The following is a 27,835-nucleotide window of genomic DNA, read 5'->3' as shown; positions in this document are numbered from 1 at the left end:
GCTCACATCAAGCGCGAAGCCGAGCGCGACCGACTACAAGCGCAGATAATGGAGGAGGAAAGTCAAGCCCACCAGCAGCATCATACTCCACAGGACCAGGAGGTCCAGTACAGCCCAGACTTTACCCCCGAGGCCCTGCGTTACAGACCCCCGACTCAACTCAAGGGTGAGTTTGACGCACCGCCAGCCCCGAGGAACAGCACCTGGGTACCCGGGCGTTGGTACCCACCAAGTACCAGCCCACGACGACACGTACGGGGAGACTCGCCTGGGAGGCCTCTCCCCCAACGCTCACCGATGTGCCAGCCATCCATGGCATCGTACCTTGGCACACCGACGTTCCCGGATTTCACACACGAGGACAGAGCACAGTACACGGAACTACGGATGTGCTTAGAGACTATGATGTCCGATGTTCCCGATGAGACGTACAAATATGCTATCCTCCTCAAGCACCTGAAGGTGCCCAGAGCGCATAATATAGCGCTGGCATATTCCAACTCAAGTACCCCATACACCGCGGCTCTAGTAGCCCTCGGCCAACGTTATGGACGCATATGGGACTACGTGATACAAGAGATAAGGAATATTGACCGTCTCCCCCCAGCCACAGACAATCGCTCATTGGATGACCTCTCTATCAAGGTACAATCCCTGGTAGGGATGCTGGGGGCACAAAAGGAAAAGGGTAGACACGAACTGTACGCTAACTCTAATGTGGAAAGGATATTAGAGAAGCTTCCTCCCGCCCGACAAAAGCGCTTCAGGCGGCAAAGAGACCACCGTGATCCCAACGGTCCCGAGCCATCCCTCCTAGACCTGGCCGACTTCCTCGCGAGATAAGTCAGCAGCCTACGACTGGATACGTTCGTGCGGAGTGGACCAAGCCCCAGAGAGGGACCGCGGAGATCCAACGATAACCGCAGGCTGGTGACTGTCATGCACCAAGCCGAATCAGTACCGCGCAACAAGAACCACAGCACCCCCTCGACGAAAGAGAAGTGGAAGATTGTATGCCAGTACTGCGAGAAAGAACATTGGCTGTCACAATGTGATACTTTCAAGAAGATGACCGCCGACGAGGTGAGTCAATGGATAAAGTCCAACCGCCGCTGTTACCGCTGTGCGCGCAGCCATATGGCAGCCGAGTGCCGCTTGAAGAAGAGGTGCAGTCGGTGTGACGGAGCCCACTTGGACGTCTTGCATGACAGCAACAGGAAGAAACCCGCACCCTCAAGCAGCACCAGAGTAAGCGTCATGTATATTGACCCCGCCAGCAGCGGGGGCTCCCGGGTGCTCTTGAAGGTGGTCCGAGTGACATTAAGCTACGAGGACAAGGTCATGGACACTTACGCCGTCCTTGACGACGGGTCAGAAAATACTCTCCTCCTCGCATCCGCTGCAGCCCAGCTGGGTCTGCGGGGGAGCGAAGAAACGATGACGATTCGTACTATAAGAAGGGACCTGAAGACAATAAAGGGTGAGCACGTCTCCTTCACTATCGCAGCAAGCGGGCAGCCAGAGAGGCGGTATAGGATCACTAACGCTTTCACCAGCCAAGACATAGGCCTATCGCGGTACACCTACCCCATTGCCAAGCTGATGGATAAATATGTGCACCTGCGTCAACTACCTATACCGCTCATCGACGGCGCCACCCCGACCCTGCTCATAGGATCCGACCACGCACACCTCATCGTCCCGACGGACTGGGTCCACATTGGGCCCAGAGGCTGTCCAGCAGCAGTCGAGACCCGCCTAGGATGGACACTACAAGGCCCCCTCTCCAGGTCTCCCAACCGATCAGCAGCCACTCGCTGCCTCCACTCCAGAGTGACAGAAGAAGACACCACCCTCTTACAGCACGTCGAGAGGCTATGGACACTAGAGACAATGCCCTTTAAGAACGAAAAGAAACACATTCGTTCCAAGGAAGACATTTATGCCATAGCCCTCCTCGAGCAGGGGACAAAGAGAGTCAAAGTCAATGGAGTGATGAGATACGCGACTCCACTCCTGAGGCGAGAGGGTATGCCTACCTTCCACGCCTCAAAAGAAGCGACGGAGCGATATCTACTGAACACAGAGCGGCGCCTAGCCAGAGACCCCGCTCAAGCCACTGTGTACCGCGCTGAGATTGACAAGCTAATCACAGCGGGACACATAAAGAGAATTGACATTCAAGAGGCCGATCAGACGACCGAATCATGGTATGTGCCCCACCACAAGGTCCACCACAACGGCAAGGATCGTATTGTGTTTAACTGCAGCTACCAGATCGGATCACAAAATCTGAATAAAGAGCTCTTGCCCGGCCCAACACTCGGCCCCTCTCTACTAGGCGTGTTGCTACGTTTCCGCCAGAACAAGGTGGCCATCAGCGGCGACATCAAAGGGATGTTCCTGCAGGTGCGACTAGTGGAAGAGGACAAGCCCCTGCTGCGGTTCTTATGGAGAGAGAGGATCGGGGATGAGCAACCATCCATCTATCAATGGGAAGTCCTCCCTTTCGGAACCACATGCAGCCCATGCTGTGCTACGTTCGCACTGCAAAAACATGTCGCAGAGGACCCAGCAGCTGATGAGGAGGTCTGACAAAGTGTAGAGAAGAGTTTCTACGTGGACAACTGTCTGCAAAGCGTCTCGACGCCAGAAGAGGCCGAGGCCCTCCTACTCAAGCTCCGCGCCTCCCTGATCAAAGGCGGCTTTGATCTCCGGCAGTGGGCCAGCAGCGACCCTCAAGTACTGCGCAGCCTCTCCCCAGAGGACAAGGCAGCAAGCAGCGAGACCTGGATGGCGACCATCCCAGGTGAAGCCCAAGAAATGACATTAGGACTAGTCTGGCGCTTCAAAACAGACTCGCTCCATTATAGACACACACCCCTGACCAAGGAGCAGGGAAGGTCGATTTCACTACCGACCACCAGACGGAGTGTATACAGAACACTCGCCAGACAATATGACCCGTTGGGATGTATTCTACCTTACACCACCAGGGCAAAGATGATTGTACGAGAGCTGTGGGACAAGGACCAGGGCTGGGACGACCCCATACCCGACCACCTTGCTTCCACATGGAGAGAGTGGGAAACAGAACTCAGCTCGCTCCCAAGTGTCAACATACGCCGCAGCTACTTCCCACCCACAGTGCGGCTGGAGACGTGTCAGATGGACCTGCACGTCTTCAGCGACGCCTCCGAAGTAGCCTACGGTTCGGTGGCCTACTTGCGGGCCCGAGAGGAGGGAGGAGAAATACATACCGCCTTCATCCTGGCTCGTTCAAGAATAGCCCCCCGCAAGCAACAATCGATCCCGCGTCTAGAGCTCTGCGCAGCCCTAGTAGGAGCGCAACTCGCCACGTTAATCCAACGTGAACTCACCATCCCGGTGCAAAGAACAATCCTGTGGTCAGACTCCATGACCGTACTCACATGGATCCAGTCCGATTCGTGTAGATACAAGGTCTTCGTGGGAGTCAGAATCACAGAGATCCAAGATTTAACAGAATCAGCATGCTGGAGGTACGTGGACACAAAACAGAACCCAGCAGACGTCATCACACGGGGAATGTCCCTGGATGACCTCGCACGTCACAATCTCTATAGTGACGGTCCCGAGTTCCTCAAGCTCCCGGAAGAAGAGTGGCCTACACCCACCCCACGGGAGGCTAGTCAAGAGGAGGCAGAGATGAAGAAATCTATGTTCTGTGGGTTGACGCACACACCAGTCCCCACAGATCCCAACATAGACGACTGCCCTACCCTTGAGAGTGCGCAGTTAAAGACATTCCTGTGGCACCACCCTGAGGTTCCCTCCACTACTGAAATTAATGCAGCAAATTACGAAGAAGCAGAACTCCTTCTGCTACAGCGAGCCCAAAGAGACTCGTTCCCCGACGAGCTAGACTGTCTGCAAGGATCAAAGCCAGTCCCGTCAGACAGCAGACTGCTCCACTTGGCCCCTGAGCGCGACGCCCATAATCTCATCAGAGTGGGTGGTCGTCTGAGAAGGGCCCCAGACTTAACGGATGACGTCAAGTTCCCGATAGTCCTCAACAGCCGACACAAGGTCACAGAGCTCATCATAAAGAAATACGACGAGGACGTGCACCACGCCGGGGCAGAGAGAGTCTTCGCTGAGATCAGACGTCGCTATTGGATAATGCAAGGAAGAGAAGCAGTACGACGCTTCCAGCGGACCTGTCTAGACTGTCGCAAGTGGCGAGCACAGCCCAGTATACCCAGGATGGCTGACCTACCCCCCTGTCGCCTCCGACTCGGCGACAAGCCCTTTCACTCCACCGGTATGGACTGCTTCGGCCCGCTGTATGTGAAGAAAGGAAGAGGGACGGAGAAGCGGTGGGGTATTGTATTCAAATGCATGACCACCCGAGCGATACACATAGAACTCCTTCCAACCATGAGTACGGACTCATTCCTTATGGCCATCCGGAGATTCACAGCGCGGAAAGGAAAACCGTCTATATTATTGTCTGATCACGGGACAAACCTCAAAGGTGGAGAAAGAGAGCTGAGAGAGAGCTTCCAAGCTATGGGCCCAGAACTTAAGACCCACCTCGCTCCCTCTCAGATTGATTTCCAGTTTAACCCCCCGAACGCCCCTCACTTCGGGGGAACTTGGGAACGAGAAGTACGTTCAATAAAGACAGCCCTGTACGCCGTGCTTGGGGCCCAGACCGTGACGGAAGAAGTCCTCACGACAGTCCTCACGGAGCTCGAGGGAGTATTGAACTCAAAGCCCCTCGGTTACGTCTCAAGTGATGTAGCAGATGTCGACCCAGTCACCCCCAACACTCTCTTGATGGGGCGGCTGGACCCCGCGCTCCCCCAGACAGTGTACAGACCTGAGGAAGCGAACGGCCGAAGAATGTGGAGGTACAGTCAAGTATTGGCTGACAAGTTTTGGAACAGTTTCCTCCTCCACTATCTACCGTCTCTACAGACCCGCCAGAAATGGGTAAAAGAAAGAGACAATTTGACGGAGGGCACAGTCGTCATGATTATAGACCAGTCACTACCCCGAGCTATGTGGCCGGCCGGCCGCGTAAGCAAAGTGATCACTGGTGCCGACGGAAAGGTCAGAGCGGCAGAAGTGCTCGTCCAGGGACGAACATACACCGACCCGTGGCGAGGCTGATAGAGTTGCCAAGGCTCCCTGACTCTCTTAATGACGACCATGACCCACTGACTTTGTGAATTGCCCTACTCCTAGTGGACAAGACGGTTAATCTGTCTCTGCTTATCTAATTAGGTGCGGACTAATTAGGAGGCGGCTGTTACAAAGGGTCAGATTAAACCGAATATATATATTTATTACTTGAGATATATTGTATAATATTTGTATATCGTCTGATATCCCTTGTATATTCTTTGTACATATACACGGAATATCCCTTTACCTAGGTACAGGCCAGACCATAATATTCGTTCTCCTATTGGACAGCGACCCCCTAGGCGCCAACGGCCATACCCCCAATGTCTAGTTCAAAGCCACCGCTAAGACATGTCTCAACATGCCCAGGTTTGCGCAGTAATACGAGACAGAACTGAGGTTGGCACTAGATTATTCACCCTACGTATAAATACGTCGCAGGTGGATACAGAAGCACTTAGCCTAAAAATGTTAACCCAACAAGTTGAAGCCTTCACCACGATACAACGTGCTGTGAAGTGGGCCCTTTTTTGCCCCTAAATAGAGCCTTGAGACCGCGTGCGAATTGATAGCTAAAGTGTCAGAGTTTAACGCTGTATCGTCGAGTTCGACTTATTCTATTATAAAGTAATAGTCTATTATGTATAGTGTATCGTGCGGCTACCGTTCTACAGTGACCAGCATTACCACCGGTTTGTCGTACCGAGCTAGTGTGCTTATCCAGGCTGGGCGGCCTAACCTTGTGCCGCCATCCGAGGAGTCCTAGACGAGAACCGTGTGGATATGTACACTGGATAACCTACACCGATGAGTGCAGAGATTTTTCCGGCTGGATTATATTGCTTTGGTACTGTGGCTGCTGGAGCAGAGAACCGTCTACCCCACTGCTGTGTGGGATCTACCCTGTGAGGAGCACCGTCGAGCCCGCCTCTAGGACCCAGAGGCTGGCTAGCTTTCATCCATGCTGCAACGCATACCGGAGTATAGCTGTTGCTTTGTCTAAGGACCAAGGGATTATTGCACCGTCTCCTGTACCTGGATTCTCTTTATTCCTCGTTGATCCAGACTTTTGCTCCCGACAATTCCTCTCCCCTGCTGGTTTACAACCGGAGGGAACCCCCTTAGTATCTCCAGCTGACCTACGAGTGTGCCTTATATAATTCTTATGCTACAGGTGGTATTAATTATCCCCATCGTAATATGCTCATGGACTTACGCTCTTGACCTATTTATGCATATTCTTCGCCATACAAGCGCGACCCTAATTCTCAATACTGTAATCTACTATTGCTGCTCTTCTAATAAATATTCTAAACAGGACTTTCTTTGTTAAGCTGTGTTTTTGTGTGGGTGTTCACCATATATACCGTGTACTGTATGGCCAGTAATTAAAGTACATAACTAAGTAGTGGTTTAATGATACCATACTCTCAATACAGTCAGGGAATTGTACCCCTCAGTTACAACCACCATCACCATCATCACCACCACCACTACCACTATAACCACCACCACTATCACCACTACCATCATCATCATTTTACATTTACGTTTTGTAATTTAGCTGACACTTTTATCCAAAGCGACTTACAAATTGTGAACAACAAGTCAGCAAGAGAGGTACCTCTCTGGCAGCTAAGGGGCATCATCAACATCACCACCATCATCATCATCACCACCACCACCGTCATCATCATCATCATCATCATCATCATCATCATCATCATCACCACCATCATCATCATCATCATCATCATCATCATCACCACCACCACCATCATACAATTCTGGAAAATGTGTGACACGTATTTCTGAAAGGACATTTTTCAAAGCTTTTGATAGTGATCATTTAAATCCTGCTGTTGGGTGGGTATATGCAATGACAAAAATAGTCACTTATCACGCAGGAAAGAAAGAAAAATATGTGTCTGCCAAAGAACAAGCTTTTTCATTTAGATGAAAATGAGGCCACGGTATTGTGGTTTGATGTCCTTACCAAATAACACTAAATTGCAACAGTACACTCATTCACAGAAGCTGATGCCATTACCTCGCTGGCCTTGACGTGAGTGCCTGCATGCAATTTCACCACTGAATAGCGTGCTCTGAAGGTTTGAGTGGGCATGTGCATTTCATCTGTCACTTCACCATACAACATTGTGGAGCTCTTAATAAATGACATAGATGGCCATCTGTTAGCTGGGATGAATAGAATCAAGATTGTACTGGTGGTTAGAGAGAGAAATTGGTTTCATACAAGAGAGAATCATAATAATCACATTTCATTTTACCACAGTGCACTACAGTATATCTGCTGCAGGGAGACATTTGTCAATAGTGTGTGATGGCGGCCAAAGCTTCAATGCATGTAAATGTCGGTTTTATTACATGGTCTCCAGGGACTCTTTTCTTTATGCTAATTTGGAATTTGAGCAGCTTCCTTTCAATGTAGTTGACTAATGGATTCCCCAGGCCAGGGGGTAAGGACAGACGAGTCACCGTTTTATTAAGGACAAAGATATTTGCGGAGCAATTTTATCTCTGATGTGACTCACTGTAAGGGTATATAGGTTCTTGTTGTTTTTAATAGTCTCAACAAAGAGACATAAAGACACCGACAGAGATGAGCTAGAGTGGAGAATCCATTAGTGTGCAAGTGGAGCATGACTGTCAAAGAAATGGTCATAAGTTGAGATAGAAATGTCCAATTCCGGACTTCCGGTTTGAGATGTTCGGGTAGACGGCCATTGTAAAGAGCTCCCGGTCAAAGAACAACGAAAAAGGAAGTTAAAATATCTATTTAAATTGTTTTTATTGGTTTTTTAAAGGTTCAACAACATTATATACATACGTACAAACATACATACAATCAGGGGCGTAGCTGGGGGGGGGGGTAGCTTAGGATGATTCCAAGGGCCCAGCACTGGGGGGGGGGCCCCAAAAATTTTTTTTTTCTTTTTTTTTTTTTTTTACTAGACATCACTCAGGTGTATTATTGATGCTCTCATTGATACTATGTTTGTTTCTGAAGTGTGTGTGTGTGTATGTGTGTGTGTGTGTGTGTGTGTGTGTGTGTGTGTGTGTGTGTGTGTGTGTGTGTGTGTGTGTGTGTGTGTGTGTGTGTGTGTGTGTGTGTGTGTGAGATATATATAGAGAGAGGGGGGGCTTTGGTAGACTATTGCATTGGTCCATTCATTGAAGATGAACGCAATGCGACATCCTTTACTAGGCTCACCCACCAACAGTGCAGGTGCTGAACTGCTGATCCGAATGTATAGGTAAAAACCATATTATGCGTTTTCATCAATAAAAAATGGCACAAAAAAAATCTGCTCGCGCGCTGACGCGTGCTCGCATTCACTGGGGGCCTACAAATACATTATTTCATGGGGCCCAGAATCTGGAGCTACACCCCTGCATACAATACATGACTACATATAACCGCACAATACCTAAAATAAATGAAAAATAAAGTAGACAAAAAAATAATAATAATAATAATAAAATAAAATTGCATTGTTCTTATACAGGTTGTCACTTGCCATATAGAAATTGCCTATCTAATAAATCACCGTCTTATGCCTAAGCATCCTCAGCCGGGAATTTTAGATTAAAATAATCCAAAAATGGCTGCCAAACTTGGAAGAATTTCTGGGTAGAGCCCCTGGTGGAGTATTTAAGTCTCTCAAGTTTTAGGTGTGCCATCACATCTTCGACCCAGCGTCGATGTGATGGAGGAATGGCTGACTTCCAATTAAGCAAGATAAGGCGGCTAGCCAAAAACTGCAACCAAGTGGTTGGGGCTGATCTCCCTGTCACACATGAAGGAAAATGTTTCAAAAACAGAAAGCTAGAATTCGGGATAGTGATGGGCATGACCAGAACATATGGCAGAGAGTGGCTGGAGCCTGATGGCACCTGGGGCAGGTCGGATCCACATCCGGGTAGATCTCGGCCAGTCTGCTCTTAGAGAGGTGTAGTCTATGGAATACCTTGAATTGGAGTAATCCATGTCTGATGCAGACAGATGATGAATGTATTCTTTTAATTGCCAAGAATCGTCAGGGATTTCAAGTCCCATATCCTTACCCCATGACTCCCTGATACGGTCCAGTGATGGGGATGCCATCTCTTGGATATCACCAGTGATGGGAATAACGGCGCTATAAGTAATGACGGCATTAGTTTTTTCAGTAACTAGTAATCTAACGGATTACTCTTCCAATCTCAATAACGCCATTACCGTTACTGCAAATAAATGCGGCGCGTTACTATGAATGAACCTGTTTCTTTCATCAGACAGATATCTGCGCTGAGGGGCAATATGTTCTTCCTTGTTTAGTGCGCAAATTCTCCACTCATCTCCTCTGCAAGCACTGCTCCACTGTGTGTGTCTGTCTACTCTGGTCCAATCACATTCAGCGTCCCGTCAGCGTGTCTCCCCCCCACCCACAGTCTGCGAATCAGAGCAGAGTAGGGCGGGTCTTCACGGAATGCATGTTGTCTTTCAGCGGGGCGAGTCAGAGCGAGTTGACAGCGCATCGACAGGTAGTCTAATCTGCGTGTACTGTAGCTAGTAACCTCATTCCCAGTTGTATCCCCATGAGATAAATGTAGCTAGTAGCCTAGTTTCGCCAGCATGCAGTTAGTAGAAAAATGTGGCATGTTCAAAGAAAGTAAAAGAAAAGTCGACAGTGAAAATCGCTGCAATTCAAAGCTGCATGGACTAAAACATGCGTGCATGCATCCTCCCAGCACCAAGAAACGGTAGCTCTTGTGAAGAGTGGCAATATGAAACGCCACTATGAAACAAAACACAGTTATTTTGATGCAGCCTTTCCTCAGAATTCAGTGCTAAGAACCACAAAAATAAATGGAATGAAATCATATCAAGCTGCAAGCAGAATTATTGTAAAAAAAATGCACATGCATTTCCATAGCTGTGGATGAGTCCACTGACACCACTGAGAATGCTCAGTTGCTGGTGTTTGTGAGGTTTTAGTGAGTTTGTTTGTGAGAAGATTGGATCAGTTGTACTTTTTTTTTGAATACTTTAAACCCTTTTTTTGTGGAATATTTGATGCGGCCCAGCCTCACCCAGACTCTACCTCCAGCGGCCCCCAGGTAAATTGAGTTTGAAACCCCTGGTTTAGAATGATTCGATTAGATTCTTATATCTGTATGTTGTGTATGTCATAAATGTCATGAATTGAAAATGGGGGACCCTGATGTAAACAAGACGAGTCTTTCTCTGATCTGCATCCCCTTAACAATTGTGTGTATTGAGCCGTACTGCTGTACCCATTCTGCAATCTGTTCAATCAATCAGTATATATTTGTTATTTATTTTTGGTATAGTGCTTAACAAGCATAATTTAATGTTGCCCAGTTGTGGCCTGTTGAGGGGCAATACATATCAAATGTTCCAAAACATCTATTGTATTTGTATGATCCACTATATAAACATAGTAATTATAATATCTACATACATGGCATTTGATTGGAGGCTAGTCTCACTTTGTCGCACAGCAACATTAAAATAGTTTAGATTTGTGTATGTTGTTTATGTAAAAAAAATATATTGAAAGTAACGCAATAGTTACTTTCTGAAGTTACTAGTTACTTTTATAATTTGTAACTGAGTAAGTAATTTAGTTACTTTTTGGAAGAAGTAACTAGTAACTGTAACTAGTTACTTTTTAAAAGTAACTTGCCCAACACTGGATATCACTGTATAGTGAACTCACTATCCCCTTTTGTTTTGGGTCTCCCTCCAGCCACTAATCCAGCCACCTGTCTGGTTGAAGTACAGGAAAAGAAGCAAAATATTTCTTTACAAAACCCGCACCTGTAAATATCAAAAAAAATTGAGAGGGGAATGTCATACCCGCCTACCAACTGTTCAAAGGACATAAACAGCCCTTCTTTAAACAGGTCATTCACCTTCTTTAGCCCATTTCCGGCCCATGTTTTGAATGCTGCATCCATGAGTGAGGGCGTAAAAAGTGCATTAGATGCAATTGGGAGACAGGGAGAGGCTTGTTTATATTTAAAGTGAGTCCTAAACTGTGCCCATATACGGAGTGAGCCAATCACCATGGGGTTATTTGTGAGGCGCTTTTTACTGAGTGACAGTGGAGCACACACTAGTGAGGATAGCGATACCGGGTGGGCGGAGTGTTGTTCCATGTTAACCCACACCATTCCGCCTCCCCCATATGATGCAGCCATCCAATATGTCAGTTTATGGATGTTTGCCGCCCAATAGAATTGCAAAAAATTTGGGAGTGCTAATCCTCCATCCTCTTTCGGTCTTTCCAGGAATGCCCTTCTAATACGCGGGGGGGGGGGTAATTCTTTGAAAAAGGATTTGGGGATAAAGACGGGCACTGTTTGAAACTAAAATAGGAACCTGGGCATAATTGTCATCTTGATTGAGTTAATCCTGCCAGCTAGTGATAGGGGAAGTGTTGACCAGCGAGCAAGATCTTGTTTAGCCTTATCCAGGGCTGGTTTAAGGTTTAGCTTAAATAAGTCCCTATACTTGCGTGTCACAGTCACTCCCAGGTATGTGAAAGACTCAGAGATTATCTTCAGTGGGTATGCCCCGAACGACATCTTTCGAGCTAAATCATTAACCGGAAACAACAAGCTCTTAGAGAGGTTAATTTTGTATCCTGAGAACTTGCCAAAGTTTGAGATAATATCCAGTGCCTTCGGGATGGAAACATGGGGATCGGACAGGTACAGGATCAGGCCATCTGCATAAAGTGATAGTATATGTGTTTGGCCGCCCCTAGAGATACCTGCGAGGTCTCGCATCACTCCTCAGAGCGACCGCCAGTGGTTCAATGGCAAGATCGAACAATAAGGGACTCAATCCGCAACCCTGTCTAGTGCCCCTCCCTATCTGAAAGTATTTGGAAATAGTCTTATTGGTTCGGACCGAGGCCTGTGGTGAAACATACAAGACCCTAATCCAAGCACGGAAAATGGGCCTGAACCCAAACCTCTCTAGAGTTGTGAAAAGATATTCATATTCAATGCGATCAAATGCCTTCTGAGCATCGACAGATAACAGAACCTCTGCTGTGGGCGGGGATTCAGGAGAGTATATGATATTGAACAGCCTACGTATCTTACCAAAGAGCTGACGCTCCAGAATAAAGCCTGTTTGATCCGGGTGTACCACTGTATAGATAACAGTCTACTGGCTAAAACTTTGATTAAAATCTTATAATCGCAGCAAAGCAAACTGATTGGCCGATACGATTGACACTTCAGAGGGTCTTTTCCTTTTTTAAGGACTTTGTGGCCTGAGTCATTGTGGGTGGGAGTGACTCCCGTTCCAATGCCTCTGCATATACATCTTTTAAAATAGGAATTAGTTTGAGAGAGAATGTTTTAAAAAATTCTATTGGGAAGCCGTCCGGCCCTGGGGCTTTGCCACCCTTCATCTTCCTGATAGCTCGATCAATTTCAGCCACAGAGATATTGCGGTCAAGATCAGACCTATCCTGGTCACTTAAGGTCTGCAAATCAAGATCATCGAGAAACTGCGCCATCTGTATATCCTCCCTCTTCTCAGAGGTGTAAAGGTTCTCATAGAACTCCTTAAATTGGTTATTAATGATTTTTTGATCGGTAGCTATTCCATCTGAAGTGTCAATCTCGGCAATACGTCTGGCCTCTGCAGACTGTCTTAGCTGGTGACATAGCAATTTGCTGGCTCGTTCCCCATGTTCATAAAATCCTGGCGAGATCTAAGATGAAGCTCCTCCACTGCCACAGTGGACAGGCTGTCAAATTCTGTCTGCAGAGTAATTCTCTCCTTGTAGAGGTCAGTGGATGGTGAGGCTGAGTGTTTATGGTCAATATCTTTTAATAGGGAAGTCAGTTCATTGAGGCGTGTTGAGCGTCTCTTATTCAGACCGGCATTAAAAGCTATTATCTGGCCCCGCAAGTATGCTTTCATCGCTTCCCAGAAGTTACAGTGGCTTGTGTCCGGATGTTTGTTAGTTTCTATGAAAAAATCTATTTGAAAGTTAATAAAATCAACAAACTTTTCATTCGACAATAAGCATGAGTTCAGCCGCCATATTCGTTGTGGGGGTTCATTATTTGGAAATCCCAGTGCCATTGTAACTGGGCCATGATCTGAGATAACAATACTCTCACAATCGCTTGACTTAAGAAATGCCTTTTGTCGAGTAGAAGATAATCAATCCTGCTATAGGACTGATGTGCTGCTGAGAAGAAGCTAAATTGTCTGGACCCTGGGTGTTTGTACCTCCATGCGTCAATCACTCCGTATCAGTGGAGGCTGCTGACCAAATTTTTAGGTGAAGCACAAATTATTGTATTATATATTAAATTATATTTTTTAAACATCCCCAACGCTGCAACACCCCCAGTCCTCCCAGGTGTCAGGCTCCTCATTCGCTTCCATTCATTTTGGGGACCATGTTTAAATATCATACTTCTGAAGTATAAACAAACTATACTGCCCTGTCAAGGCAGACCGCAGTAACTTCCAAACAGTGAAACTGAGAAAAATGGCTTTAAAGTTTTTTGACTTGCCATCCAAAATGTGTTATAGGTAGATAGATGATAGTACCCAGATTTAACATGTATTAATGAAGTAATCTTTAAGCATACAAAAATATGACATAATTATTTTAATTAATAATTAAACCGTCAGAATGTATGTGAGACTGTTGTTCATTGACTACAGCTCAGCGTTCAACACCATAGTCCCCACCAGACTGGTGGACAAGCTGATCGAGCTATGTCTGAGCTCCGCTCTGAGCGCCTGGATACTGGACTTTCTGAGTGAAAGGCCCCAGGCGGTCAGGGTGGGGGGTCAGACCTCCAACACCATCACCCTGAGCATCAAGTCCCCCCAGGGCTGTGTTCTGAGCCCCCTGCTGTACTCACTATACACACATGACTGTGTGGCCAAGTTCAGCTCCAACCCCATAGTGAAGTTTGCGGACGACACAGTGGTGGTGGGGCTGATCTCGGACAACGACGAGAAGACCCACCGGGAGGAGGTTGAGGTACTGGAACGCTGGTGCCAGGACAACAGCCTGCTCCTGAACATTGGTAAAACCAAGGAGCTGATCGTGGATAATAGGAGAGGACAGCAGGAGATACACACACCACTGAGGATTAACGGGGCTACCGTGAACAGGGTGAGCAGCTTTAAGTACCTGGGGGTCCACATCGCAGAGGATCTGACATGGACAACACACATAGACTCAGTCGTAAAAAAGGCGAAGCAACGCCTCAACCACCTGAGACAGTTAAGCCGAGCGTACCACAGGTATTGCACTACCACCCCTGCAGGTTCTATACAACAAGAGGTGCAAATCCAGAGCCTGCAGAATAATGAAAGACCCACACCACCCCAACAACAGCCTGTTCATGCTGCTCAGGTCAGGCAGACGCCTGCGAACACCAGCTGCTAGGACAGAGAGACTTCGGCTCAGCTTCTTCCCCCAGGCCATCAGAGCCCTGAACACTGAACTCTCCACACACAAGCACACATGAGCACACACACAACACACACACTGTACACGCTCACACACTAGCAGCCACTTTAACATGAGCAAGCACACACTCATGCTGCACACGCCCACACTTATGGCCACTAAGGAAAGGTCACTTTAAAAATAGTATAGTATAACCGGAGATTGTATAAATTAGCATGTACAGAAAGACACTACCAAAGGACCTAGTATGTCCTCCATGCTCTCTAAATAACTTATGTACATATACCGATATGCCCTAACATGTTACTTGTTTATTGCACAATGTTACTTGTTTATTGCACAATGTTGATTCTATTATATGTTATTTGCACATCGTTGCGGGCAAGACCACCCGCATTTCATTGTATACTTGTATGCCGTGACAAATAAATCTCTTGACTTGACTTGACTTGACTTGACTACATCCAGACATTTATGACATACCAGATCTTGTGAGGTTTTGCCCGCTGCTCACTACCTTTTCTCTGTCTTCTTTAAGCCTACTGTTAGGAATTCCCTACTCACTCTCTCTAGCCCCCACCCTCTCGTTCCTTACCCTTAGTGGCCACACCTGTTTGATATTCTATTATCTCTCGCACCTGTGATGGCAGGCTAATTAGTCCCCCTGTGGGCTTTAAATACCAGGGCGCTTCCCCTCGTTTTGGCGTGGGGTCGTGTTGTATTCATGCTGAGTCATATTCTCTAACATCTAGACTTTTTCGGGAGATCCTCTGGTCTACCAATGCTGTAAGATGGATCTCTCCAGCCTTGAGATGTTTGCTCCAGCCTTCGTCTGCTGTCGCCGTAGCCTGTGGAGGAGACTGTTCTGCGCTCCCTGTAACTTCCACGGGAGGCACCCCAGCGTTCCACTGCAGACCCCAGCGCAGCTGTTCGTCCTGACGCACATCTAGACCAACGCGCATCTCCCGGACCCTCGGGCTTGGCACGCTCTCCAGTCACCAGCGCGCAACGCGCATCTTCAAGGGCTTGGCCACCTGTCGCCGTTTGCCTGGAGGGAGACATTGAACTGCGCTCTCTAATTCTCTACGGGAGGTATTCCAGTGTTCCACTCCAGACCAGCGCGCCAGATGCGCTCAAGCCTTCGCCACCTGCCGCCGTTTGCCTGGAGGGAGACACTGTACTGCGCTCTCTAATCCTCTACGGGAGGTATTCCAGTGTTCCACTTCAGACCTTCGAGCTTGGCACGCTCCTCCGTACCAGCGCACAGACGCGCATCTTCCAGACCTTCGAGCTTGGCACGCTCCTCCGTACCAGCGCACAGACGCGCATCTTCCAGACCTTCGAGCTTGGCACGCTCCTCCGTACCAGCGCACTGACGCGCATCTTCCAGACCTTCGAGCTTGGCACGCTCCTCCGTACCAGCGCACAGACGCGCATCTTCCAGACCTTCGAGCTTGGCACGCTCTCCAGACCTCAGCGCGCCGACGCGCCTCTTCCAGACCTTCGTGCTTGGCACACTCCTCCTCGCAGACGCACCCCGAGGCGTCTCTCTGTTCCGACGCGCACACCAAGGTGTGGCGCGCCACTCTGTTCCTCGGCTCCGACAGCGGCTACCCGGTGGACGACGCCCTCGCCACCGCCACTGTTCCGACGCGCACACCAAGGTGTGGCGCGCACTCTGTTCCTCGGCTCCGACAGCGGCTACCCGGTGGACGACGCCCTCGCCACCGCCACTGTTCCGACGCGCACACCAAGGTGTGGCGCGCACTCTGTTCCTCGGCTCCGACAGCGGCTACCGGTGGACGACATCCTCGCCACCGCCGCTGTTCCAGCACCCTGTTCCTCGGCTCCGACAGCGGCTACCCGGTGGACGACATCCTCGCCACCGCCGCTGTTCCAGCGCTCTGTTCCTCGGCTCCGACAGCGGCTACCCGGTGGACGACATCCTCGCCACCGCCGCTGTTCCAGCGCTCTGTTCCTCGGCTCGGACAGCCAGCCACCCGGTGGCGATGCCCTCGCCCCGTTGCTGTCCCTTACCATTACGCATACGCCTGGGTGAGTTTTGATTGTGATGTCACTCACTCAGCGTAGTGCCCTTGCCCCCGTTCCCGTTGCTGTCCTGTACCTTTACGCATACGCCTGGGTGAGTTTTGATTGTGATGTCACTCACCCAGCGTAGTGCCCTTGCCCCCGTTCCCGCTGCTGTCCCTGTACCTTTACGCATACGCCTGGGTGAGTTTTGATTGTGATGTCACTCACTCAGCGTAGTGCCCTTGCCCCCGTTCCCGCTGCTGTCCCTGTACCTTTACGCATACGCCTGGGTGAGTTTTGATTGTGATGTCACTCACTCAGCGTAATGCCTCTTGCCCCCGTTCCCGCTGCTGTTCCTGTACCATTACGCATACGCCTGGGTGAGTTTTGATTGTGATGTCACTCTCCCAGCGTATTGCCTCCTTTAGTTCTCACTTAGTTATTAGTTTGGACATTTTCATCTCCCACTCTGTTTTGTTCTCTCGTGGATATTATTTTGGACATTTCATCTCCCACTGTGTGTTGTTCACACGAAGATAGTATTTACTTTGTTACTTTGTTATTTGGACTGTTCTGCATCTGCTCTGTTTGTTCCCTTTGAATATTAACCCTCTCCTCTGTTCTGCAGAGCGGCCCAGATGTTTTCCCACCAGTCCCCAGTTCCTCCCTGTCCCCAGCCCGCCTCCGCGGGCCTCTGTTCCCTCTGTCACCAGAACCTGGCCCTCTGTTCCCCAGAACCTGTTCCCTATGTTTCCCAGTACCTGTCCCTCTGTCCCTAGATCTCCTAGTCCCTAGTCCTCTATCCCTAGTTCTCCTAGTCCCTAGTCCTCTATCCCTAGCTCTCCTAGTCCCTAGTCCTCTGTCCCAAGGCGTTCCCTTAACCTTCCCTTAGGCGTTCCCTTTACCTTCCCATAGTGTTCCCTTTACCTGCCCACCTCTTAAAGGCACTTTACCTTCCCCTCTGGTGTTATTCCAGTGTTTTGTGTTTTCTCCCTTAAAGGGACAGTGCCCTTTTTCCCTGTTCTAAATAAATATCTGTTTCTTGGCAAACCATCATACCTGTCTTGTGTTGTGCGATTGGGGTCGGTTACAAACCATAACAGTACGACCCCACCAAGTCTACGACCCCAGCCAGCACAGACTGTGTATGTTGAGTTTGCCTTTTTTTTTCTTGTCCCCTCTAGCTCCCCTGTTAGCCCTGTTAGCTTCCCTGTTAGCCCAGTTTAGCTTCCTTGTTAGTCCTGTTTAGCTCCCTTGTTAGCCTGTTACTCCCCTGTTTAGCTTGTTAGTCTCCCCGGTTAGCTCCCCTGTTTGCTTCCCGTTTTGCCCTGTTTGACCCCCCTGCAGCTTGTTAGGCCTCTACTACCAGCATGGCCCTGTCTGCTAGCTTTGCCTCGGCGGCTAGCACAGCCTCTATGTTAATGCAGCCCTTACTGCTGGCATAGGCCCTGTAGCTAGCCATGCCCTGGCAGCTAACCCAGTCCCTCAGCAGAGCCCCAGTCTGCTAGCTTGGCCCCGGCTGCTAGCACAGCCTCTATGTTTATGCAGCCCTTGCTGCTGGCTTAGGCCCTGTAGCTAGCCAGGCCCAGGCAGCTAACCCGGTCCCTCTGCATGGCCTCCACTTTTTTGTGTAGTTTATCTCACACAGCTAGGACTGTCCTTCCAGCTAGCTTGTTCTCTCATGCTGGTCCAGCCCTGTCTGCCAGCCTAGCTCCGGCAGCTAGCGCAGCCTCTATGTTAATGTAGCAATACAGCTGGCATAGGCCCTGTAGCTATCAGTGCCTTGGCAGCTACCCTTTCCCTCTGCTAGCCTAGCTCGGCAGCTAGCGCAGCCTCTATGTTGATGTAGCAGTACAGCTAGCATAGGCCCTGTAGCTATCAGTGCCCTGGCAGCTAACCTTCCCTCTGCTAGCCCTTTCCCGGTGCTACCATGGTTACCCCTTTGCTACCCTGCTAGCCCCTCAGTTCCTCTAGACCAGTTCCTCTAGACCAGTTCTCTAGACCAGTTCCCTAAACCAGTTCTCTAGACCAGTTCTCTTGCCCAGTTCGCTAGACTAGTTCTCTAGACCCAGTTCCTCTAGACCAGTTGCCCCTCTGCTACCCTAGTTACCCCTCGGCGACCCTGTTTCTTTTGCTAGCCCCACTCTTGTGGTGGCTTCCCCTGCTGGCTTGGCCAGTACCTCTTGTTTTGCCCCCTGCCACTCTGTCTGTATTTGTTTTGGGTCGCCGGGTGGCTCCCGTTGAGGGGGGGGTACTGTGAGGTTTTGCCCGCTGCTCACTACCTTTTCTCTGTCTTCTTTAAGCCTACTGTTAGGAATTCCCTACTCACTCTCTCTAGCCCCCACCCTCTCGTTCCTTACCCTTAGTGGCCACACCTGTTTGATATTCTATTATCTCTCGCACCTGTGATGGCAGGCTAATTAGTCCCCCTGTGGGCTTTAAATACCAGGGCGCTTCCCCTCGTTTTGGCGTGGGGTCGTGTTGTATTCATGCTGAGTCATATTCTCTAACATCTAGACTTTTTCGGGAGATCCTCTGGTCTACCAATGCTGTAAGATGGATCTCTCCAGCCTTGAGATGTTTGCTCCAGCCTTCGTCTGCTGTCGCCGTAGCCTGTGGAGGAGACTGTTCTGCGCTCCCTGTAACTTCCACGGGAGGCACCCCAGCGTTCCACTGCAGACCCCAGCGCAGCTGTTCGTCCTGACGCACATCTAGACCAACGCGCATCTCCCGGACCCTCAGGCTTGGCACGATCTCCAGTCACCAGCGCGCAACGCGCATCTTCAAGGGCTTGGCCACCTGTCGCCGTTTGCCTGGAGGGAGACATTGAACTGCGCTCTCTAATTCTCTACGGGAGGTATTCCAGTGTTCCACTCCAGACCAGCGCGCCAGATGCGCTCAAGCCTTCGCCACCTGCCGCCGTTTGCCTGGAGGGAGACACTGTACTGCGCTCTCTAATCCTCTACGGGAGGTATTCCAGTGTTCCACTTCAGACCTTCGAGCTTGGCACGCTCCTCCGTACCAGCGCACAGACGCGCATCTTCCAGACCTTCGAGCTTGGCACGCTCCTCCGTACCAGCGCACAGACGCGCATCTTCCAGACCTTCGAGCTTGGCACGCTCCTCCGTACCAGCGCACTGACGCGCATCTTCCAGACCTTCGAGCTTGGCACGCTCCTCCGTACCAGCGCACAGACGCGCATCTTCCAGACCTTCGAGCTTGGCACGCTCTCCAGACCTCAGCGCGCCGACGCGCCTCTTCCAGACCTTCGTGCTTGGCACACTCCTCCTCGCAGACGCACCCCGAGGCGTCTCTCTGTTCCGACGCGCACACCAAGGTGTGGCGCGCCACTCTGTTCCTCGGCTCCGACAGCGGCTACCCGGTGGACGACGCCCTCGCCACCGCCACTGTTCCGACGCGCACACCAAGGTGTGGCGCGCACTCTGTTCCTCGGCTCCGACAGCGGCTACCCGGTGGACGACGCCCTCGCCACCGCCACTGTTCCGACGCGCACACCAAGGTGTGGCGCGCACTCTGTTCCTCGGCTCCGACAGCGGCTACCGGTGGACGACATCCTCGCCACCGCCGCTGTTCCAGCACCCTGTTCCTCGGCTCCGACAGCGGCTACCCGGTGGACGACATCCTCGCCACCGCCGCTGTTCCAGCGCTCTGTTCCTCGGCTCCGACAGCGGCTACCCGGTGGACGACATCCTCGCCACCGCCGCTGTTCCAGCGCTCTGTTCCTCGGCTCGGACAGCCAGCCACCCGGTGGCGATGCCCTCACCCCGTTGCTGTCCCTTACCATTACGCATACGCCTGGGTGAGTTTTGATTGTGATGTCACTCACTCAGCGTAGTGCCCTTGCCCCCGTTCCCGTTGCTGTCCTGTACCTTTACGCATACGCCTGGGTGAGTTTTGATTGTGATGTCACTCACCCAGCGTAGTGCCCTTGCCCCCGTTCCCGCTGCTGTCCCTGTACCTTTACGCATACGCCTGGGTGAGTTTTGATTGTGATGTCACTCACTCAGCGTAGTGCCCTTGCCCCCGTTCCCGCTGCTGTCCCTGTACCTTTACGCATACGCCTGGGTGAGTTTTGATTGTGATGTCACTCACTCAGCGTAATGCCTCTTGCCCCCGTTCCCGCTGCTGTTCCTGTACCATTACGCATACGCCTGGGTGAGTTTTGATTGTGATGTCACTCTCCCAGCGTATTGCCTCCTTTAGTTCTCACTTAGTTATTAGTTTGGACATTTTCATCTCCCACTCTGTTTTGTTCTCTCGTGGATATTATTTTGGACATTTCATCTCCCACTGTGTGTTGTTCACACGAAGATAGTATTTACTTTGTTACTTTGTTATTTGGACTGTTCTGCATCTGCTCTGTTTGTTCCCTTTGAATATTAACCCTCTCCTCTGTTCTGCAGAGCGGCCCAGATGTTTTCCCACCAGTCCCCAGTTCCTCCCTGTCCCCAGCCCGCCTCCGCGGGCCTCTGTTCCCTCTGTCACCAGAACCTGGCCCTCTGTTCCCCAGAACCTGTTCCCTATGTTTCCCAGTACCTGTCCCTCTGTCCCTAGATCTCCTAGTCCCTAGTCCTCTATCCCTAGTTCTCCTAGTCCCTAGTCCTCTATCCCTAGCTCTCCTAGTCCCTAGTCCTCTGTCCCAAGGCGTTCCCTTAACCTTCCCTTAGGCGTTCCCTTTACCTTCCCATAGTGTTCCCTTTACCTGCCCACCTCTTAAAGGCACTTTACCTTCCCCTCTGGTGTTATTCCAGTGTTTTGTGTTTTCTCCCTTAAAGGGACAGTGCCCTTTTTCCCTGTTCTAAATAAATATCTGTTTCTTGGCAAACCATCATACCTGTCTTGTGTTGTGCGATTGGGGTCGGTTACAAACCATAACAGATCTACAAATATACATTAATGTTTTAGAGTACAACGCCTGTCATATAGACCTATAGCGTTGGAAACTCTGATTAAGGAGAGGGAGAGGAGAGGAGAGGAGAGGAGAGAGGAGGAGTGCTACAGTAACGTTACACAAACTGACAAAGCCAAGACACTTACCCATAAAGACGGTATCTTGATCGATCTTTCATTAATCCCATGGAAAATGTAAACAATAGCCATGTACATCACGAGCCAGCTTGTTGCATCAAATTGATGTTTGGCTTTTGTCTCCCGAGTGAAGTTAGAACTACACTACTGTTACGGACACGTATTGTTCTCTAAACAATTCGGCTGGCTAACGTTAGCTCACGTTAGCATCCAGCCTAAGCAGGCTTTCGTTTTATAAACACTACTTTTTTCTGATCCAGATGCAGATCCAGTCCACTTCTTCATGTTGCTCAGTTGCTGGTTTATACTTCGGTCCTAATGTTGGCGCAAAGTTTAATTTAGCCTGCCCTACTGTGTTGTTACAGCTGTACAGCTTACTAAACTACTAGCGATCTCTTTCAATGCTGCCTAGTGCCTACACACAGGGCCGCCTGGGAGAAATGCTAGGCCCTGTGCGAGATTTAACGCGAGCCCCCCCCCCCCCCCCCCCCCCCCAAAAGGTTAAAAAAAAATATATATATATATATATATATATATAAAATATATATATATATATATATATTTTTTTTCATACAGTCAACATATTCTTAAATAATAGCGCTGCCCGAGGCGGGGCATGATACAGTCAACATATAGCAAAAGAGAGAGCGAGAGAGAGCTCCCGTTCTACAGTCAATATACAGTGTACAGAGAGAGAGAGAGAGAGAGAGAGACATTAGAAAGAAATTGAAATGCTATTTGGCCCTAAACAGAGAGTACACAGTGGCAGAATACCTGAGCACTGTGACTGAAGATCCTTGACTATACAGACTCAGCGAGCACAGCCTAGCCATCGAGAAAGGCCGCCATAGGCAGACTGTGTGTGTTAGAAAGAGAGAGAGAGAGAGAGAGAGAGAGCATGTGTGTTAGAGAGAGAGCATGTATGAGAGAGAGAGAGAGAGAGAGAGAGAGAGAGAGAGAGAGAGAGAGAGAGAGCATGTGTGTGTGTTAGAGAGAGAGCATGTATGAGAGATCAAAAAGGACAAAGATCAACACTTAAATCCAAAGAGAAGAGGGTCTATAGAGAAACCAAAGCAGCAAGGAGCCAATGGCCGACATCAGCTAAATAGGCTAGCCAGGTACTGTGACACACACAGCTTTGGCCAACGGCCCAACGCTACCCAAGCTACACAAACGACCAAGACATTCACACACAGCACATGTCGTATCTCCAAATGTTGTGAAGTAGCATATGTTTTGCCTGGAAAAAAACATCGTTATTAACAAAACATTCGGGAGGGGAAGGAAGGAAGAGTGGGGTAATGTCATGACATTTTCATTAATCTTACCTGCACGAGGAACGCAGGGCGAAAGGCCGCAACACAGGTCTCCACGTTGACGAAAGGCCTCTCGCTGGCGGGACAAAAAGAAGCTATGGCCAGAGCCTTGTCATGGTGCAGGCCCGACTACATCTTCTGTCAAAGGGCCTGCTATTCTCAAGGCTAACTGATAGCATCAAACGAACGTTCCCAGCTGACGCTAAACAGCTAACTGGCTAACAGTTAGCTCAATCAGGCACACACCGTTAGCTACTAGTAGTATTAACTAGTCGACCAGTTTGGCTCCAGAGAGAGAGAAAGAGAGATAGGTCAGGTCCACGGCGGGTATATAATCATAGGTTGACTCACCATAACGCAGTATCAACGCCGGCGCCAATGGTAAAGTTGGAAGGAGACTTTCTTGGCCCACGCCACGGTGTAATTTCTTCTTCTTCTTCTTCGAGTACTTTCCGGCAGACTGGACACCTTTCGGCGTATTGCTGCCAAACAGATTTATCTGCTCACAAGTTCTCTTCTCCTTCTTTTGAAAAGACATCCACTCGCCTCGCCTCGCTCCTCTGAATAGGTTAGCTAACGCTAGTTAGCCTTTAGCTAAGCTAGCTACTAGCCGACATCATCATGGCTATACCATGACAAGGCTCCGGCCATTTGTCCCGCTAGCGAGAGGCCTTTCGTCAACGTTCCTTGGTGACCGACCGACTGATAATGATGATAATGACCAACCTCTTTCTTCGTCTTGGCTGGCATAACTAAGCATAGTCAAAAGCTGCACGCGCGAAATAGTCAAACGCAGCTGACTCACGCGGCGCCGGCGTACTACTACACATGATGTAAGTAAAACCACTCCCTTCGTTGAAACCAATAGTATGCCTGCTGCAGAACCCCAGAGGCTGAGCTCCAATAGTGAGTATGTCTGCAGGACTGCAGACCCAGGAACAAGTCAGACACATTCTACAAACGTGTCTAATGTGAAATATATAAGCATATAAGCAAAACTAGATTTTAGGTCTGTGATGAAAAAGGGCCTCGCGGGAAGGGGGGCCTCACAAAAAAAAAAAGAAAAAAAAAAAAAAATAACAAACAATTTTTTTTATTTTTTTTTTTATTTTTTTTTTTTGAGGCCCCCCTTCCCGCGAGGCCCTGTGCGACCGCACTGCTCGCACACCCCCTGAGGCGGCCCTGCCTACACAGTCAAAACAGTCCAGCTGCAGGTCCGTAGGTTAGGTTTAGCTGGGGCCAATCTCAAGTTTCTCAAGTTTCTTTATTAGTTGTCATACAGAACTGTACAGAATACTTTTATACAAAATGCTTCTTTCTGTTACATTTTGTATAAAAGTATTCTGTACTTCTGTATGACAACTAATAAAGAAACTTGAGAAACTTGAGATTGGCCCCAGCTAAACCTAGCCTACGGACCTGCAGCTGGACCCGTTTTGACTGTGCAATGCAGCAACCTCTGATTGGATTTGAAGGTTGTCAATCATTCAACCTCTGTGTATTGAACTTCAAGGCTGTCAATCATTCAATCCACCATTCAATGGCAAGAGTTTAAATGCACAGAACGTGCTTAGATGACGTTAATAGCCTATTTTGATTGGCTATTATTTATTATTTATTTAATCCTGGGTCAACCTGTGCAGCCATCTGCACGAATATTTACTGCAGTCATTACTGCAATGCAGGCCTGCTCAGAGCTGTACATTTTGGCCATTTTTGAAGAAAAAACAAATTCACTGGAATTTTTTTTACAGAGGAAAACATTTCTAACAAAAAATAATAATAATAATAATTAAAAAAAAAATATATATATATGTAAATTAATAATAATTATGAATTATGAGTGAATTTGTGTTTCACGTGTTGTCATAGAGAAACCTCCACTGCTCTGTATGCCTGTAGAAAAGCATTAATAGTCTCTGCTGATTTACTCAATGTTCCAGGTGTTGTTCTGGATCTGTCCAGCAGGGGATATAGGACTGTATTTAGATCTCCCCCCAAAATCAAATGATGACTATTCAAGTCTGGAAGCAGAGAAAACAAATCACAAAATGTTTTAGCATTGTCCCAGTTGGGAGCGTAGACACATGCCAGTACCACCGGTATATTAACACTTTGAATGCCACGGACGAGTGTTCCCGTGTTTACCCCCCACTTTCAATGAAAGTGAATGGGAGAAAGGATTTCTGACTCCACATTTCACGTCTCACTCACGCAGCCGGCATCGACCGGCATCACTCCGGAGCCTGAAGAGCAGCAGGGATTATGTGTTCTACTGTATACACGGTGGATCAATACAATGATCGATTTTTTTCGAATGGCAATCAGGAATTGGAATAATCCATTTGGATACCATCTGATCTCAGATAAGGAATCTATGTTATCAGTCTTAGGATAATCAGACTCGTTTCCCCTATATGTGATAGCTGTTTTGACTGTAAAAGCGATCAGGAAATAAGAGCAGCGATTATCAGCGCGTGGCACGAGCGTGCGTGCGCACACATATACTATCGATTATCTAGCGTTTATTTGAAAACGATTCATAAATAGGCCGACAAATGACAACGTTCTAGAATATTCCAGTAAAAGGCGATTATCATAGAATGTGTTGTTTTTTCTGCGAAAATGAGTGATTTTCAAAATGCTATCAAACGGAAATGAAGCGATAAAAAAACAATCTGCTTTGACAATGTTGACTGGAAAACGAGTCTTTGATAAGCGACGGGCAGATTAGTCACATAGCCATAATTTAAAACATAGATTAGGCGATATTAACGTTAACATTGGAGTGGATGTGGGCATTCAAGGGGGTAAAAAGGAAAACACGGACTGGCTCTCAAAGTGTTAAACAGGTGTCCCTGAACGAGAATATAGCGACCATCGCTGCCTGATATCACCTTTGATTGTGTAAACTGCACATCTCTATGAATAAGAATGGCTGTACCACGGAATTTGGCATCAAATTTGGAATGAAAAATCTGCGAGAAGCCCCCCTTCTTCAGCATATTATGATTCTTATTAAGCAAATGTGTTTCAGTTAAAAAGGCTACATCTGTTTGCAATTTTGATAAGTGTGCAAATATTTTACTGCGTTTCACTGGGTGATTAATCCCTTTGGTGTTCCATGTTGTAAATGTTGTAGTTGCCCCCCGCAGTTTATTAGGATTAGGTACAGCCATACCGTGGTATAAAACAAGACATAATTACCTCCTGGTCACAGACAGCCCAAGCACAGAGCCCTTTAATTGACAGTAACCCTCTATAAAAACAATGCATCATTAAAGACATGAACAAGAAACACAAAAGAAAACAAGGATACAAACACAAAACACAGAACATCCCAAAACCCCCCTGTCGGCCCCTCCCCAAATGAGAGACTGCAGAAACCTCTACTTGTCTTTCCTCCTCTGACAAAACCATATTCAAAGCTTACCCTGTGGGGCTGAGCCTTACCAGAACCGTGTAATACTAAAACTGAAATAATACTAACGAGCAAGGGGAAGGCTAAGAGAATTATTAAGGACTCGAGCCACCCGAACAACTGCCTCTTTGAACTGCTGCGGTCAGGCAACCGATACCGGAGTCTTAAGGCAAGCACAGAAAGACTCAGAAGAAGCTTCTATCCCCAGGCCATCAGGCTGCTAAACGAACAATAAACACTATGCAACAACCATCAAATGCACATAGCACACACACCCACACGCACACACTCACTCAAACAAACAACACACTGCAGCACCCACTCTCCACACTTTAGATCACACAAACACACTTTACACTTTATATTTATTGATAAAGGATTTGCACTACAACTCGTACACCTACTGTGAATTGTACCTAAATTGCACCTCGTCCCATTTCTGCCTTGCACTATATAGTATTGTATATTAGTACACTGCACAGTATTGTATATTGTATGGTAACTACGTCTATTCTGCATCGAACATTGTACATATGTCTAAACTGAACACTGTGACCTCATTTTTTTACTTCTAATTTTACTATGTTATTTTATTTCATACTTATCTTGTCTTGCACAGTCTCTGGAGCGTAACAGTAAGAAGCATTTTGTATAAAAGTATTCTGTACTTCTGTATGACAAATATTAAAGAAACTTGAAACTTGAGTCTAACCACAATCAATCTTTTAAAAAGAAACAACAAAACAAAACACCTTCATGTTCAAATTAAAACACTGGATTTACGGCAGCATGGCGTGCATATCATTGAAAATAATGGTCAAGAATAGAATAGATGGATATCAAAAAGGCACTCTAGAGTCCCTGAAATGCCCTCTTGTGAAGAGCCTCATTGATTTGATCCCGGAAGTGAATGGAATAGAGAACAGTCCTTCAAAATTAAATGCTACGTGCAAGCGTGACAATAGTATGAGCTGACTGTATCCACATAACATAGACATGGCCCGCTCTGTTTAACCTCGCACAGACGGACCATATCATAGAGAAAAAAAAGACAAAAAAAATGAAAACCACAGCCATTAAAGCAGACCAGTGATCCCGTATTCGCTAAGCGCAACACCATAGTATTATAATGAGGCTGGCTGGCACAGCAAGACATACCATCCAGAACGGGCTTCCTATAACACAAAACAAACACAGCATAGAATTAGAAGCTGAGACGTTAACTTAAAGTGCTTCGTTTACTAGCAGTTACTACAAAGTAATATAAAGTCCTCTCATTGGCGTCGATCACTGCATGCTTTCCGTGGAATCTACAGTCTACAGACAGTCTGTATTATTAACCCAGCCTATAA

The sequence above is a fragment of the Notolepis coatsorum genome (genome assembly GCF_963971535.1).
Source record: "Notolepis coatsorum genome assembly, chromosome: 13".
NCBI lineage: Eukaryota > Metazoa > Chordata > Actinopteri > Aulopiformes > Paralepididae > Notolepis > Notolepis coatsorum.
The sequence above is the reverse complement of the archived record's forward strand: the minus strand, read 5'-3'. Positions refer to the sequence as shown.